Source organism: Pan paniscus, chromosome 3 (assembly GCF_029289425.2).
Source record: "Pan paniscus chromosome 3, NHGRI_mPanPan1-v2.0_pri, whole genome shotgun sequence".
Lineage (NCBI taxonomy): Eukaryota > Metazoa > Chordata > Mammalia > Primates > Hominidae > Pan > Pan paniscus.
The window spans coordinates 185,832,736-185,850,807 of NC_073252.2; the positions used below are offsets into that span (position 1 = coordinate 185,832,736).

The 18,072-nt window shown below is 44.2% G+C and overlaps 1 pseudogene; it reads right to left on the reverse strand.

The window, feature by feature from the left end:
• Window positions 1–11,468: 11,468 nt before the first annotated feature.
• LOC112439659 (U6 spliceosomal RNA) lies at window positions 11,469–11,568 on the reverse strand (annotated as a pseudogene).
• Between the last annotated feature and the right edge of the window lie 6,504 nt (window positions 11,569–18,072).

Here is an 18,072-nt window from a genome sequence, read left to right on the forward strand (position 1 = left end):
GCTTCAGTGAGGAGGAACTCTTCACAGCTTTCTAAGTTTTATAGTTTTGTCCCCGAGGGTTTTTATTGCATCAGTCAATCAATCCCCTGCTAATCAAACCAGGGAGTTTTTTTCTTTATGCTGCTGACAGGATAATGAGAATTCTTCTGCTTTGCTTATCTGATCTTTCAGAACCTGGTTCTACCTTATGGAATCTCAATACACCGTTTCTCTTTTTCTTTTTTCTTTTTTTTTTTTTTTAGATGAGAGTCTCACTCTGTTGCCTAGGCTGGAGTGCAGTGGAGCGATCTCGGCTCACTGCAGCCTCCGCCTCCCAGGTTCAAGCAATTTTCCCACCTCAGCCTCCCGAGTAGCTGGGATTATAGGCGCCCACCACACCCAGCTAATTTTTGTATTTTTAGTGGAGATGGGGTTTCACCATGTTGGCCAGGCTGGTCTCAAACTCCTGACCTCAGGTGACCCACCCTCCTTGGCCTCCAAAAGTTCTGGCCACCGCGCCCGGCCATACACCCTTTCTCTTATCTCAGATGATTACCTACACCCACTCTCTTTTCCAAAACCCAATTCCCCAGCTTTCTTCAAATAGACCACATTTATTCCTGTGCCCCGCTCCCCTCCTCAGCCAGTCCATCCTCCTTTACTTCTCTTATTTTTCTAATCCAATCTTCCTTTCTCTTCTAAGCCTGGGTACAGCCAACGTCTGTGAAGATACTCACACATACTTGTTGTCAGATACTCTGTCATTTATTCTCACCATCCCTTGAGCTTTCATAACTCTTGAGCTTACTCATTTTGACAAGAAAACTTTGTAATCTTTGAATCAAATGGAAAATAAACATCAAGCGTATTGTCAGGTTTTGAAGTCTCTTAAAGCCTGTTTTAGAGTATTAAATACTTAAATAAATACTTATTAAAGCCTGTTTTACTATTAAATAAATATTTATTTATTAATAATTAAATTATTAATTCTAGAAGAGTCAATATTTTAAGATAATTCTAAAAACATTACAAAAAAGTGTGCTAAACCCTTATTTACTGCTACATGCCCCACCTGTTGCATGCTCCAACCCCGTGAGGTACATCTGCAGCTGATGAAGTAGATGGCGTAGAGAGTAAATCATGGGATTAAGTAATTGACCAAGAGCACTGGGTGCAGAAAATTGAAGATGTGGAATTTGAATCTGGTGCCAAATTTCATGATATTTCCTTATTATAATTATTTGTCCTTATTAAATATTAATCAAATGGCTTGACAATTTACAAAAAAGATGCCTCAAATTTGTATGACAATTTATCAGGAGATGCTTTCATAGGGCTAGAGTAATCACATTACAAGGAACACAGATCATTTTAAGGTAGTTAGATTTTTCATAGGAAAACTTTTCATTAAAATAAAAATCCTGAAGAAATGTAGTTTTTTTTCACTGTCAAAGAACAAATACAATTAAGAATGAGTAAGTCATTGTTCTCATGAGTCATTTCATGAACTTATAACAGTCGTATCCCAGCCGGGCACTCTGGTTCATGCCTGTATCCCTAGCACTTTGGGTGACCGAGGCGGGTGGATCACTTGAGATCAGGAGTTCGAGACCAGCCTGGCCAACATGGGAAACCTCGTCTCTACTAAAAATACAAAAATTAGCCGGAAATTGCTTGAACCCAGGAGGCGGAAGTTGTAGTGAGCCAAGATCGTGCCACTGCACTCCAGCCTGGGCAACAGAGCAAGACTCGGTCTCAAAAAACCAGGACAAGACAAAAACAGTCCTGTCCCCTTTGTTAGCCACATCACCTTCACCACTCGCCCCGGGCTGGCATACTCTTGGCTTCTGGGTGGGATGAGTATGGCTGGTGCCAAACAAGGCTGTATTTGTTACTTTGGACCAAATCTGCGGCAGGAGACTACCACCTTCTCCCATTCCAGAAAAGAACAGCTAGAGGCAGGGGTGCGCTGGTTGTGGTCCCAGTGTTATCACTCATCTGGAAGGTGTGGCTTCTCTCTGTCTCCTTTTCTCCAAGGCTGCTCCATTAGAAGCAGGGGCTTGGCTCTCACTGGCTTACTTCCCACAGCTCTAAGAGGTCCAGAAGTCATGTTCAACTGCTTCTTCCTTGCTTAAGAAAGCATTAAAACTTAAGAATCAGGCCAGGCGCAGTGGCTCACACCTGTAATCCCAGCACTTTGAGAGGCCGAGGCAGGCGGATCACCTGAGGTCCGGAGTTCGAGACCAGCCTAAGCAACGTGGAGAAACCCCGTCTCTACTAAAAATACAAAATTAGCCGGGCGTGGGTGCATGCCCAGCTACTCAGGAGGCTGAGGCAGGAGAATCACTTGAACCCAGGAGGTGGGGGTTGCAGTGAGCCGAGATCGCGCCACTGCACTCCAGCCTGGGCAACAAGAGCAAAGCTCTGTCTCAAAAAAAAAAAAAAAAAATTAAGAGTCAAACATTATGGGGGCCGGGCGCTGTGGCTCATGCCTGTAATCCCAGCACTTTGGGAGGCCGAGGCAGTCGGATCACAAGGTCAAGAGATCAAGACCATCGTGGCCAACATGGTGAAACCTTGTCTCTACTAAAAATATAAAAATTAGCTGGGCATGGTGGCGGGTGCCTATAATCCCAGCTACTTGGGAGGCTGAAGCAGGAGAATCATTTGAACCCGGTAGGCAGAGGTTGCAGTGAGCCGAGATCACAGCTACTGCACTCCAGCCTGGGTGACAGAGCAAGACTCTGTTTCAAAAAAAAAAAAAAAAAGAATCAAACATTATGGTCGACCTCATGATAGCACAGTTACCCATTTGTTGTTGTAAGTCAGTGCATGCTTATCTGAACCCAACATGTTCAGTTTGCTTGCACTCTTTTGTAAGGAAGATAATCCTCCTAACAATTCCAGCAGAATTAAGAGGTCACCTTCACCTCACCTATTACAGCACCGGGACAAGCCCTATCGGTTTTCACCAGACAGAATACCCTCAGCAAAAGGAACGGGCTGGCTTTAGCTGAAATCAGTGAATCCTGAGCAAATAAACTTTGGATTTTTGCCAAAGTTCACAGGCTGAGGAAAGCATCATGTCTCATGGATGAAGTTAGACTGATGTGGGCTCTGATCCCAGCTTGGCCACACACTTGCCATGACCTGCAGCAAAGCCACTGAACGCTGAGCATCACTTGCACCATGCGTCACCGTCACCAGCTTTCACAAGTCTCTGAGCATTAGGAGAGGTTCGATGAAACACACGTAGGAGCGAGGAGGGTGATAACGAGAACAGAAATTGCTCTCTGAATGAGTATGCTTCCTCTCCTCACCCAGAGTCATTCTTTTCAGCAAAGTCAAGAGCACGGCCCTCTGCATAAGGGAGGGTGCAGCCGGGAAGGTGATGGAGGTGGTAGAGATGAATTATTGGCATATGGGAAATAAAGAGATCTTTGATGCCCTTTTCAGTTTCTTTTGTTTAATAATATATATATTAGTAATGTAGTAACTGCGTAATTGATATCAAGGCATATATTCAGCTTTTATTAATGTAATGTTTATCTGAAAACTTTTAGGCCACTGGTATAATTTTTTTTTTTTTTGATACTGAGTCTTGCTCTGTCACTCAGGTTGGAGTGCAGTGGCACGATCTCAGCTCACTGCAACCTCCAACCTCTGCCTTCTGGGTTCAAGTGATTCTCCCACCTCAGCCTCCCAAGTAGCTGAGACTACAGGTGTGCGCCACCATGCCCAGCTAATTTTTGTATTTTTAATAGAGACAGGGTTTCACCATATTGGCCAGGATTGTCTCGATCTCCTGACCTCGTGATCCACCCACCTTGTCCTCCCAAGGTGCTGGGATTACAAGTGTGAGCCACCGTGCCCGGCCACTGGTATAAATTTTTAGGAAGAATTTTTTTCTGTTCCATTATAGTCAATTTCAACAATAAAGCCTCATTGTCAAGATATTAAAATCGCTGGGCATGGTGGCGCCCACCTGTAGTTCCAGCTACTTGAGAGGCTAAGGCGGGAGGATCTCAAGCCAGACAGGTCGAGGCTGCAGTGAGCTATGATTGTGCCCCTGCACTCCAGCCTGGGTGACAGAGTGATACCCTGTCCCTAAAAGAAATGAGTAATAAAAATGTAACAAGATACTAAAATCTACATGCTGCTCACTATCATTGGAGGATATGCATCTTTACACCCTCCTGAAAGAAGGAGTCAAAAAGCCTGCTCCACACTTTAAAGTTATGTGATAATCTGGATACCCTTCAGGACCTGGACCTGTTTAAAAAGACTGGCATCAAATGTTGTAAGGGATTGGATCTCAGAGAAAAAAGCAGCTTTATAAATAAACTTGACCAGAAGTTATTATGCCGGCAATATTCGTTCAAACAGAAAATCTGGCCAGGCATGGTGGCTCATACCTGTAATTCCAGCACTTTGGGAGGCCAAGGTGGGCAGATCGCCCGAGGTCAGGAGATCAAGACCAGCCTGGCCAACATGGTGAAAGCCTGTCTCTACTAAAAATACAAAAAATTAGCCGGGTGTGGTGGCGGGCACCTGTAGTCCCAGCTACTCAGGAGGCTGAGGCAGGAGAATGGTGAGAACCTGGGAGGCAGAGGTTGCAGTGAGCCAAGATCGAGCCCCTGCACTCCAGCCTGGGGGATAGAACAAGATTCTGCCTCCAAAAAAAAGCAAAGCAAAGCAAAGAAAATTTTATGCCGTCAAAATATTTTTACAAAACCCAGTGTTAGTCTTGCAGAACTTAATGCAGTTGAGTTAATTTATTCAACCTACTCAATTTAGTACACAGTAGTGTTGTACTACTGTGAACATAGTTTCATAGTCTGATTGGAATGAATGAAGAAAGATGGCTGAGAGACAAAATAAATCAATAAATCAGTACTATCCATCTTCTCTCAAAATATAATGCAGGAAATCCTTCTCCAAATCCACCTTCAATAGTAGCCCTAGTAGTGATGTAAACAAGAGTATTTCCTCAGCATACTCAGTCCCTTTACTAAACTTTACACTACATTTCCTTGCTGCAACGGCTTAGCATGGATCCGTTGATCAGTATTGTCGGTGCAATCCTGGAGAGACACTGCTTTTTTGCTTCTCTTGTTAAAGTGGTTAAAGTGAATGTTAAGTAGAAAAAGGGCGTGGTTTGCTAGGGTGGAAGCAGCACAGAGATAGAAAACATCAGGGCCACCCTGAGTAATGAACATTTAAATTTAACCAGGTAGGATATAAACTATGGATTGCTTCTTAGTCATAAAGTACCTTATATAAAGAAAATGGAGGCCAGGCGCGGTGGCTCATGCCTGTAATCCCAGCACTTTGGGAGGCCGAGGCGGGCGGATTGCCTGAGCTCAGGAGTTCAAGACCAGCCTGGCCAACATAGTGAAACCCTGTCTCTACTAAAAATACAAAAAATTAGCTGGGCGTGGTGGCGGGCGCCTGTAATCCCAGCTACTCGGGAGACTGAGGCAGGAGAATCACTTGAACCCGGGAGGCAGAGGTTGCAGTGAGCTGAGATCGCTCCACTCCACTCCAGCCTGGGCAACAGAGTGAGACTCCATCTCAAAAATAAATAAATTAATAAATTAAAAAAAAAAAGAAAGAAAATGGAAACAGCCAGGCGCGGTGGCTCACGCCTGAAATCCCAGCATTTTGGGAGGCTGAGGAGGGCGGATCACCTGAGGCAGGGAGTTCAAGACCAGCCTGACCAATATGGAGAAATCTTGGCTCTACTAAAAGTACAAAATTTGCTGGGCGTGGTGGTGCATGCCTGTAATCCCAGCTACTCAGGAGGCTGAGACAGGAGAATCGCTTCAACCTGGGAGGTGGAGGTTGCAGTGAGCTGAGATCGTGTCATTGCACTCCAGCCTGGGCAATAAGACAAAACTCTGTCTCAAAAAAAAAAAAAAAAAAAAAAGAGAAGAAAAGAAAAAAAGAAAATGGATACAAACATGAAGTTATAGAAAAGTAGTGGAGATCATGTAGTAAAGTAAAAAGATCTTATGGATATAACTCTTTGGGAAAAGTTATAAACACAAATATTTTAGTAAACATTGTAAGACTAAACTAACTAATGCAAAAGACTGTTTTCTAAGATTCGGAAGTTTACACGGGATACATCTACCTAGGCCTAGTGTGCTTTCTCAGGTTTTGTTTCTTTAAAAACTTAATAATTCTCTTGGTATTATATTCTCAAAAAAAGTTGTCTGCAAATGATTTTAGCTGAGCATCCCTCTTGCAGGTAGAAGGAGGATAAATCTGACAGAAACATCCATGGGCTGTATGTAGTAATCACAGTTCGTGTGTGTGCATGTGAATAAAATATGTTTCTTTCACATTATTAAATCGTTTTTTCTTTTGAAATGAAGTCTTGCTCTTGTCCCCCAGGCTGGAGTGCAATGGCGTGCCCTCGGCTCACTGCAACCTCTGCCTCCCAGGTTCAAGCGATTCTCCTGCCTCAGCCTCCTGAGTAGCTGGGACTACAGGCGCCCGCCACCACGCCCAGCTAATTTTTTGTATTTTTAGTAGAGACGGGGTTTCACCATGTTGGCCAGGCTGGTCTCGATCTCCTGACCTCATGATCCGCCCACCTCGGCCTCCTAAGGTGTTGGGATTATAGGCGTGAGCCACCGCGCCCGGCCCACATTATTAAATCTTAATATTTATATCATTTCCACTAGTGTAGATGCTAACTTAAATGCTTGGTCTTGATCTCTGATCATTACCAAGTCAATATATCTAATACTTAAAATTAATGTTTTTCCCTCTGTTGCTGAGTCTGGAGAGCAGTGGCACCAACATGGCTGACTGCGGCTTTGACATCCTGGGTTCAAGCAATCCTCTCACCACAGCCTCCTAAGTAGAGACACACGCCATTGCACCTGGCTATTTTTTCACAAAGTTTTTTGTAGAGACAGAGTCTGGCTTTGTTTCTCAGGCTGGTCGCAAACTCCTGGCCTCAAGTAATCCTCCCCGCCAAAGTACTGGGATCACAGGCGTGAGCCACGGCACTGGCCCTGTTGGAACGCAGTGCTGGCTTTGAACTCCTGGCTTCAAGTAATCCCTCCCGCCAAAGTACTGGGATTACAGGCGTGAGCCACGGCACTGGCCCTGTTAGAACATAGAGCTAGCTTTGTCAATGCTTCTTCATCAGTAGTAGGTAGAATGTAGGGACTGGTTAAATGTTACGGTGATTACAATCTTGAAAGAAAGTAAGTGGTATCATTACTGCCAAATAACTTCTTCTTTAGCCTGTAACTATTTCAGTGTGCATTATGATTGTAATTAGAAACAATGGAGGCAGGAGCCAGGCCTACATTTTATCTATTATTCTATCTGCTTAGTGCAAAAGTCCCTGACTCCTAATCCAGGATTTTTTTTTCTCAGAGGGTTAAAAATAGTTTTCTTTTTAAAGATTTGTGGACTGGGCAGACAATTAATGGTACAGAATCCCCACGCATATTGTGGGAATGAAAAAAAAGAAGACAGGATGCAGAGTTCTAATGGCACAATTGGCAAACAGAGTAGGAGGCAGTCTCTAGTAGCATCATAAACGAAAACAGCCCCCAAATACCTAGGAAGAGCTCTTCCTTGTCTGTAACAAGCTTTGTTTGAGGAACTAATAGTAAAGAATGTGGTTACAGAAAATACAGTGGTGTCTGCCAAGCACCTCGGCAAATACAAATCCACACTGGAGAAAGGGACTACTTTATCTTCTGAGATACCTGCCCGACTCCTACTGCTCAGCCACGCTTCTCTCCCACACTCACCCCCAGTAATGACTCCAGAGGTCAAGTTCTGAGTTCTCACGATGGCAGGAGAATCAGCCTGTCAAGACGGTCACCTTGATTAACCACACGCTGCAAATCTGAGGACTCCGTGAGGGAAGGGCTCTGTTCCTATCCAGGGTTTAGGCACTGGGATTAGAGTTCTCCAGAAAGACACAATCAGTAGGATAGGTAGAGAGATGCATGAGAGGAGGTGTATTAGGGGAACTGGCTTATGCTATTAGGAGGCTGATAAGTCCAAGGATGCGACATGCCCTCCTGTGTCAGCTGGAGACCAGCCACGTGTGAAGGCCTTAGAGCCAGGGAGGCCGATGGTGGGGCTCGTGGCCAGGGCTGAAGCCCTGCAAACCCCGGGAGCTGCTGGTGTAAGTCCTGGGGCCCAAAGGCCTGGGAACCCCGAGTTCTGGTGAACAAGGACAGGAGAGGAAGAGGGCCTGCATCCCACCACAGAAGATGGACACACAGATTCGCCTTCGCTCTGTTTTTGCTCGCAGTGCCCACCCGATTGAGGGTAGATCTTCCCCATCCCCTCCAGTGTGACTCTCACCCTCATCTTTTCCAGAAACACTTTCACAGACACACCCCAAATAATGCTTTCCCAGGTTTCTAGGCATTCCTTAATTCAGCCAAGTTGACACCTAAAATCCATCGTCACAATGCGGGGGAAAAATGCATAGCCCCCACCCCAGCAATGTATAGACACGTCATTATGTTCTTGCCAACAGGTTCTACCACAAAGTTTTTGTGCCACTTTGTAGAGTCCTTTTTTTCTTTTTTCTTTTTTATAAGACAGAGTCTCGCTCTGTCACCCAGGCTGGAGTGCACTGGCATGATCTTGGCTGACTGCAACCTCCACCTCCCAGGTTCAAGCGGTTCTCCTGCCTCAGCCTCCCAAGTAGCTGGGCTAAAGGCGCCTGCCACCATGCCCGGCTAATTTTTTGTATTTTTAGTAGAGACAGGGTTTCACCATGTTGGGCAGGCTGGTCTCAAACTCCTGACCTCAGGGATCCACCCGCCTTAGCCTCCCAGAGTGCTGGGATTACTACAGGTGTGAGCCACCACGCCTGGTCACTCTGTAGAGTCTTAAAGAGAGAGGGTGTACCCTTCTCCTCTTGAGCCTGGCTTCAATGTAAACATAATGATAGAAACTGGGTCATCAGATATCCTGTAGGATGGAGGCTGTATGTGTCGAAGAAACAAGAGTCGAGGTCCCTGAATTCATTCTGCCTACCGGGTATTAAATGAGGAAAATGAACTTCCACCCTCTTTAAGCCACTGTTACTTTGCTTTTTACTGTCACACATAGCTGAAGCTAGTACATTGGATACATTGACTGTCCTAAAGTTAAGATCTGGAAGATCTAACATGGGCAGCTGAGCATGGGATTTATTTGAGTTTGGGATAACTCGTGGGATCATTCTGAGTTTTTTGGCAGTGATGGCGAGGGGAGGTGGCTTAGGAACAGGAGATAAAGCTATGGAAAAAGCAGTGTTAATCGTGGAGGAGGACTCAGACTGTCTCTGCCTTCTAGACTATGTGGCTTTAATAATGAAGAGCTGCAACATAAAACCTGCGAACCAAAAGCATTTTCTTGAAACTGATAGTTCCTGAAAAGAGAGAGGATAGAAGGAAACCGCTATTTCTATCTAAGTCCTGTGTGCCATGGACAGTTTCATTGGATTTTAATCCTGTATGGGTAAGCCTTGGTCTTTTCCCTTGACTGCTCCAAGCTTGGAGGTGCAGTACAGTGATAGAACAGCCGTGAATCCAGGCCAGCTCGCCTGCGCCACTGCTGACTTCGCCTGAAAATTCTCTCATCCATTCTTATCATCTTGCCGCATGCTCAGGCCTTCTCAAAACCACCTTGGGGACGTTCTTCATCTTGGAATGGTGCCTGTGAACAAAGATGGAGTTACTCTGTTTAGGTAATGCTAAGAAAAAAATTTGTTTTCCTTACTCCCTTCCCTCACTGGATGCCTGCAGTAAGTAGGCTGTCCCTTAGACACAGGCAGATAGAGAAGAGGCACTGTGGTGGGCAGAAATGTGAGAATGCCCCCAGGATTCTCACCCACTAGTACACATACACTTTCTCCCAGTTTTTCAAACACACACTAATCTGGGTGCTGGCCAGGAGTGGTGGCTCATGTCTGTAATCCCAGCACTTTGGGAGGCCGAGGCGGGCGGATCACAAGGTCAAGAGATCAAGACCACCCTGGCCAACATGGTGAAACCCCGTCTCTACTAACCTCCAAAAATTAGCCAGGCATGGTGGTGCGCACCTATAATCCCAGGTACTCAGGAGGCTGAGGCAGGAGAATCGCTTGAACCTGGAAGGAGGTGGAGTTTGCAGTGAGCCGAAATCACACCACTGCACTCCAGCCTGGGCAACAGAGTGACAGAGTGAGACTATCTCTCAAAAAAAAAAAAAAAAAATCTGGTTGTTGATGTGAGGGATTTTGCAGATGTAATTAAGGCCAAATCAATTGACCTTAAGGTAGGGAGACTGCCCTGGATAGGCCTGACCTACTCATGTGAGCCCCCAACAAAGACTGGGTTTTTGTGGTGAGGAAGACACAATGTGAGGGATTGGCGGCTTGGGAGAAGGATTCTGGAGAGACACACGGTGGGGATCTGACAGTGGCGGACAGTGGCCTCTGACAGCAACTCTCATTGACAGTCAGCAAGAAAATGGGGTCTTCATCCACTCCTGTAACTTTAAGGAACTGAGTTCTGTCAACGATGTAAATGAACTTGGAAGAAGACCCCAAACTTAAGAGAATACATGCTGTCCAACCTCTGAGACCCTGAGCAGAGAACACAGTCATGGGATGCTGGATTTCTGGCCTGCAGAACTGTGAGCTCATACATGGGTGTTGTTTTCAGATGCTAAGTTTGTGGTCACCCGTTACAATGCAACAGACAACTGACGCAGACACTCCACTGAACTGCTCAGTGACTAAGGAGATAAAGAGGATTAGAAGTGGATTCTTCAAGCAACGCCTACATCTTATGTTGGGTTCAGGAAACAAATCAAGCTGGGCGTGGTGGCTCACACCTGTAATCCCAGCACTTTGGGAGGCTGAGGTGGGTGGATCACCTGAGGTCGGGAGTTCAAGACCAGCCTGGTCAACATGGTGAAACCTTGTCTCTACTAAAAATACAAAAATTAGCTGAGCATGGTGGCGCATGCCTGTAATCTCAGCTATTCGGGAGACTGAGGCAGGAGAATTGCTTGAACCTGGGAGGTGGAGGTTGCGGTGAGCCAAGATAGCGCCACTGCACTCCATCCTGGGCGACAGAGTGAGACTGTATCTAAAAAAAAAAGAAAACAAATCAAGAATTCTGTTCTAACACAAAATTATTTTATTATACCAAAATGATAGCCTCAACACAAACCTAGAATAGCTTTGACACAGAATTTAACCTAGAAAGAAAATATACTCGGTGAGGATTTTTTCATGAGAAAGTAATAAATTTTACCCTTCGCCTACAAGGGTGAAACCCTCTCCCTGAACCAAAGTTCTTTAGAAGATACAAAGTATTTATTTTCCAAGAATTCACCCTATTTGTCACTATACCTGTTCACACGAGACAATGAACTAAATGTCTTCACATGTTCAGTGAAATGAGCACAAATTGCTACCAGTTTCAGTAGTTTTACATTTTATTTTAAGGATTTTCTTATTTTAAGAAAATGTGAAATGCTTCACGAATTTGGGTGTCATCCTCACGCAGGGGCCTTGCTAATCTCCGTATAGTTCCAATTTTAGTTTATGTGCTGCTGAAGCGATCATGGTTTCCGTTTTTTTCTGACCAGATTCTGCATAAGCATCTTCTATAGAGAAGCCTCCTGCAGGTATTGACAGATTCTTGCATTTTCTTTGTTTTTCTCCACTTCCTACTCATTCACGAGAGGTTTCACGTTTGACTACTGGTAGTTAACTGTGTAATCCACGTGGTTGAAGTTCGTTCCATGAAGTTAGTGGCGTACCCACTCTCAGTCTTACAGAGGCTAACAACAGGTAGTCACAGATTGTTACCTGTGGCTTTCCACTTAAAGGAGATAAATCCTTCTTCAAAGGAAATCCGACACACAGCACACACACACGTAGTTGAAATTCTCATCCAGCCCTTTGTTTATCCAGCATCTGTTTGTTGCTAGTCTCCATATATATGCACAGAACTGTTAGAATGCAATGTGTGGAGAAAAATAAAATACCCACAAACACACACACACACACGGTCCCCTCCTCTTGGGTCAGTTATTCTAGACTGCAGGTTGCTATGTCAGTTGAATTAAACATGACCAGTACTAAAAAAAAAATAAGATATTTGGGCCGGGAGTGGTGGCTTACACCTGTAATCTCAGCACTTTGGGATGCTGAGGCGGGCGGGTCATTTGAGGTCAGGAGTTCGAAACCAGCCTGGCCAACATGGTGAAATCCTGTCTCTACTAAAAATATTAAAAAATTAGTCGGGCATGGTGGCACGCCCCGTAATCCCAGCTACTCGGGAGGCCGAAGCAGGAGAATCCTTTGAGTGGGAAGTGGAGGTTGCAGTGAGCTGAGATTGCACCACTACACTCAGCCAAGGCAACAGAGTGAGACTCCATCTCAAAAAAAAAGATTCAGGGCACTTTTTCTGCAGCAAAGATAAAAGTGTTTCATCAGCTGCATGTCCCACGTCGTGTAAAACTGTGTTTCTTCCAGTGGGTCGTGGTCAATAGTATGAAAAGCACTGACATAAGGGAGTTACAGTCTAAGGCAAGAGACAAATGGCAACACTAAGGCATTGAAGGAGAGATAGGAAGAACTATGAGCTCTTGTATCAGAGGGGGAACTTAATTAACCAAGGAGACTTGGAAATGCTTCCCGGAGGAAGCTCAAGCTGAGAAGCAATAAGTGGAGTAGATGCCCTTTACCCTGAGGTATCTTCCATTAATCCTCGCAGCTCACTTCTAAAAGTAATCATCGTTGGGCAAATAGATGAACGAAAGCTTGCTTTCTTCTTCAAAATGATTGGTGGTTTAAAAGGAAAACTATTACCGAGTAAAAACAAATAAATTCTTTGTTTCTTCTTTTTTTTCTTTTTCCTTTCTTTTAATTTTTTTCTTTGTTTCTTCTTATCATCTGGAAGTGCCTTTGGTGTGGTCCTTTCAAAATCTTGAGGGTTTTGCAAAGGTTAGCATTTTACACGGAGGTTCCCATGGCTCTATAGCAGATCTTACATCATAGGTGAATTTATATAAAGGTTAGGGGAGCCACAAGGGCAGTATTTTTATATGTAGACTATCTGGAAGGTTTGTATTTATAAAGCCAAACCCCAAAATAGGTTTTCTTAAACTTTTCAGCTTGTTTAGAGTTGTCATATAATTCTAGTAAATTTTACCACTCAAAGACCCTTATGCTTGGTCTCGTTTACAAAGCTAGACCATTTTATATAGTGAGGATATAGTTATCAATTAACGTAGTCAATATTTTTAAATAGTTTAATTGTCTGACTTGAAAAATATCCTTCCTCAGCAAGAAATTCTTTTTTTTTTTTTTAATTTGAGATGGAGTTTTGCTCTTGTTGCCCAGGCTGGAGTGCAGTGACGTGATCTCAGCTCACTGCAACCTCTGCCTCCTGCGTTCAAGCGATTCTCCTGCCTCAGCCTCCTGAGGAGCTGGGATTACAGGCACCCACCACCATGCCGAGCTAATTTATGTGTTTTTAGTAGACACACGGTTTCACCATGTTGGCCAGGCTGGTCTCAAACTCCTGACCTCAGGTGACCCACCCGCCTCAGCCTCCCAAAGTGCTGGGATTACAGACGTGAGCCACCACACCCGGCCCCAAATTCTTATATGATAAATCAAACTTATAAAAATAGTGAACCTGATATTCTGAAACATATATATTTAAACCTCAACTTAGAATCACAAATCTAAATCAATGACTCAATTGTATGTTTTACATTGGAGTTACTTTGTTATTTGCATAACTGAGTTCTCCTAAATATCACAAACAAAACTAAATAGAGTTTTACATATCCAAAAGTATGAAGACTCTGGTTATGGTACTTCTTTCAGTTAAAAGGCACTAGCCTTCTAGGGAATCACTGTCATTGGGTTGGACATTTCAGCTGGGCGTGAACTCTAAGGCAGCAGATACCCAGGGTGCTTCTCCTCAGCACCCACCAAGGAACTGACCTCCCACCGCGTGATGTGGATGCTTCCCTTCCTATGTGATTTTTTGGTATTTCTTTTGCAGCCTGCTTGAAGTGACATAATGACCAGATACGTTTGTGAGGATGCTGACTGGGATTTGGTCAGAGGCCCTGGTAGGCCCACTGAATTCTTACTGTACATCAGTGACCTCATAACCTTTCAAGCTTTCTATTCATGAAGCTCAAAACACCCCTCTCAGTAACATACACACATCACTTGATAGATTTTGCATTTTCTTGGCTCTTAATATACTCAAATGGCTTTTTCATTTAAATCTAGAGTTTGATCTGGATGAAATACTGCATTTTTCCATATATAGGCATTTCTGCTACGTGCAATGTATTTTCCTAACAAACAAACAAAAAGACACCCCACTCTGCCAGATAATGTATTAAAATAATAGTGCTTCCATAAGAGTTAGAGTGGAACACTCAATCCCTACACAACTCAAACCAGATGCTTACAAAATGTTAACAGCCCTTAAAAAAAGGCCACATGTAGAGTCGAAGACACATAAACTTCTAACAACGACAAAAACAAAAATACAGGGTAACTATTGAATCTGCTTTTTTAGGAAGTGAAAGTTATTTGAGAAGAAATTTGGGAAAGGGTTGAGGCTGCCGAGTTAGGGTGGCCAGGACAAGAGGCACATAGGAACAGCAAAATCAGCATCTCCATGACGGAGTATCTGGTCAAACTGAGCCAAGAAGAGTGTGGTGTGGATGGCCGTCATGATCTCATCATAGCAGAGAGATCACCCCACTGAGGGCTTGCTGCACTTGGCTGCCTTAGTGTTCTCTGCCTTCGACTGCTCTTACTTACAACCAAACTTCAGTGTGCCAGGGAAAGGTCATGTTTGAATCAACATGATTTTCTTGTCATACTAAAACAAGTCCTTTACTTTGCATTATAGAAACATGTTATCTTTAGCCCTACAGTTGATTTCCAATCCTCGTAGGACAATTCCCAAGGATGTTTAAGATCTATTTGAACTTTGAGTTTCACCTGCTTTCTATAATCATGACAGTGGAGACTCCCCATTCTACATATTCTTTCTGGACAGTTACTTGTGATCTAGTCTTCAGCTACCTTCTGTATGCCAGAACTTCATCTCTAGTTTAGGTCCCTCTGTTCGTCTTCAGGCTCATAAGGATGTACATATTGATCACTGGAGCTCTCTATCCAGATATTGTGCAGGACACCTCAAAGTCAAGGTGTCCAAGATGAAACATGTACATATATATACACCATTCTCTCCCCGTGTCAAAGGCAACCACATCCACTCAGTTTTTCAGGAATGCCAGTATTGTCTAGGAAAGACTATCTACTTCATATTTCTATAGTTAATTACCAAGTTTTAGCTATCTAAGGCTTTTTTTTTTTTTTTTTTTTTTTTTTTTGAGATGGAGTCTAGCTCTGTCGCCCATGCTGGAGTGCAATGGCATGATCTCAGCTCACTGCAACCTCTGCCTCCTGGGTTCAAGCGATTCTCCTGCCTCAGCCTCCCGAGTAGCTGAGACTACAGGTGTGTGCCACCACACCTGGCTCATTTTTGTATTTTTAGTAGAGACAGGGTTTCAACATATTGCCCAGGATGGTCTTGATCTCCTGACCTTGTGATTCGCCTGCCTCAGCCTCCCAGAGTGCTGGGATTACAGGAGTCAGCCACCGTGCCCTGCATGTCTAAGACTTTATACAACATTAAAGTCCACTTATCTGTATCCCACTGCCACTACCCCAGCCCAGCTTCTAGCTGAGAACTGCAACCAAATATCAAGTTTTGTGACAGTGTAAACTATTTTGATCCCAACCTGAAGCCAGTCCAAATAAACAAATAAATAAATAAAAAATAATCTTTCTTTGCCAATCTCTTGTTTACCACTTTGGTGGATGTATATTTACTTTGGAATTAAGTAGACTTTTTTTAGATGTGCAAGGCCCTGCCTATTTTCTCCCAGATAACTTTTGCTGATGAGGAGCTTGACTTACTCCTCCTTCCAGTCCTTTCTACGTAATAATGGTGCCCTCTGAGCCTTCTTGTTCCTTCAAACCCTATTAGGATGGAAGAAGTGACGCTTGAGTAGAATCCTTAACTATTTCTTTGAAACTGTTTCTGGCTTTGGTGCTTTGTGTATCCACTACAGCCATTTTACCATAGTTTCTAGATCATGACCGTCCAGTGACTTTTCTGACTCTTCCATGAGGATAGTTTCCTTGAGGCAAGAACTCGCTATATTTTCTGGCCTTTATATAGTTTGGGTGCTCACATTTGGCCAAATTGGTGTTTACACTGTGGTGAGGAGAAGCTGCAGCCTGTGACCCTGGACTCACTGAAGACTCCTCCTTAATCAAGCGGCCATCCTTATTTGGAAGAGCCCCAAGCATACTCACCTGTTCATTTTTCTCTGCCGAGGCAGTTGTCCGCTTGTGAGACCATTGCCTTGTGTAGAGAATTCAGGATTTCTTGGGCCTCATTCTGAAAAGGATAACGATTATCCTCTCTTGGAGGTTGCTATGCTAGAGCTATAAAGTCAAAAGTAAGCACAAATTTAGGCGTGAATTAGAATGTGGAAATTAGCATTACTGTCAGTCAAAAGGGGGCTTTTGGGGCTCCTGAGTCTCCGTTGTTGACAGGTCAGGGATAGAAAATGAATGAGCTAGTAGGAATTGTTTTGAAGACCCCACGTCTTCAAAGACGGAAAGAATGATTAACAATGAACCCCTGAAATTTTCTTTTTTTCTTTTTTCTTTTTTTTTGAGACAGAGTTTCATTCTTGTTGCCCAGGCTGGAGTGCAGTGGCACAATCTCAGCTCACTGCAACCTCTGCCTACCGGATTCAAGCGATTCTCCTGCCTCAGCCTCCCGAGTAGCTGGGATTACAGGCATGTGCCACCACACCAGGCTAATTTTGTATTTTTAGTAGAGACGGGGTTTCTCCATGTTGGTCAGGCTGGTCTCGAACTCCCAACTTCAGGTGATCTGCCCACCTCGGCCTCCCAAAGTGCTGGGACTATGGGCGTAAGCCACCGCTCCCAGCCTGAAATTTTCAGAGTAGACAATCTGAAGATGACTTTTGCCTTCCCAGTGATGAATTTTGAGAGAGACTTGTGTTGCTGAGACAGAACACGAGTCTCACACAGGAGCATCAAATCTGTCAACACAAGCCTTCAGGCTTTTTGGGTGCATCTCACATATGCTATTCTTGAAATCCATTACATGACATCTCAGATGCTTTGCCATCTCAGCCATCATCCCCTACTGCACAGCAAACCTTGGAGCCATAACCAGATGTTCCTTTCCATCTCCCTAGAGGCACTCACAGCAAGGCCTGCATGCACCTGCAATTACAAGTGGTTTGATCAAATGATGCGACTGGATAGAATAAGTCAGCTCTTTCTTGAAATCTGGTAGATCCAAGCTAGCCTTCATACTTTTCAGGGAGGAAGAGAAGGATTAAGGAGAGAAAAATCAATAAAAACCTCTCATCTTGACCTGATTTTTTTGCAGCAACAGGAATTTGTCTTTAATGTCAGCTCACGATCACATGCCTTCATCTTCTGAGTCACACTCTGACTGAGTCACACTTGCCATTCTTAGCCTGTATAGAAGTTGTCTGGGACTTTCCTCCCTCCACCCTAGACCTCCCTCAGAATGTTACTGTCTACCCACACTCATCTGGGAACTCTCATTTGGAATGAGGGGAGGGAGGCACAGTTTTGCTAAGAGGCAGAATAAAAGCATGCCCCGGGTGCCAGCCTCCAGCTGCCTGGGAACCCAGTCTTTGTGAGGTGGTTTTATTTGTGAAAGTCGTGATTCTTAACTTCTTAACTTCATTGCATGTTAGAATCACCTGAAAAGTGACAACAATTCTGATTCTTTTTTTGTTTTTTTTAGACGGAGTCTCGCTCCGCTGCCCAGGCTGGGGTGCAGTGGCGCGATCTCAGCTCACTGCAACCTCTGCCTCCCAGGTTCAAGTGATTCTCCTGCCTCAGCCTCCCGAGTAGCTGGGATTACAGGCATGTGCCACCACACCCAGCTACTTTTTGTATTTTTTAGTGAAGACTGGGTTTATTCATGTTGATCA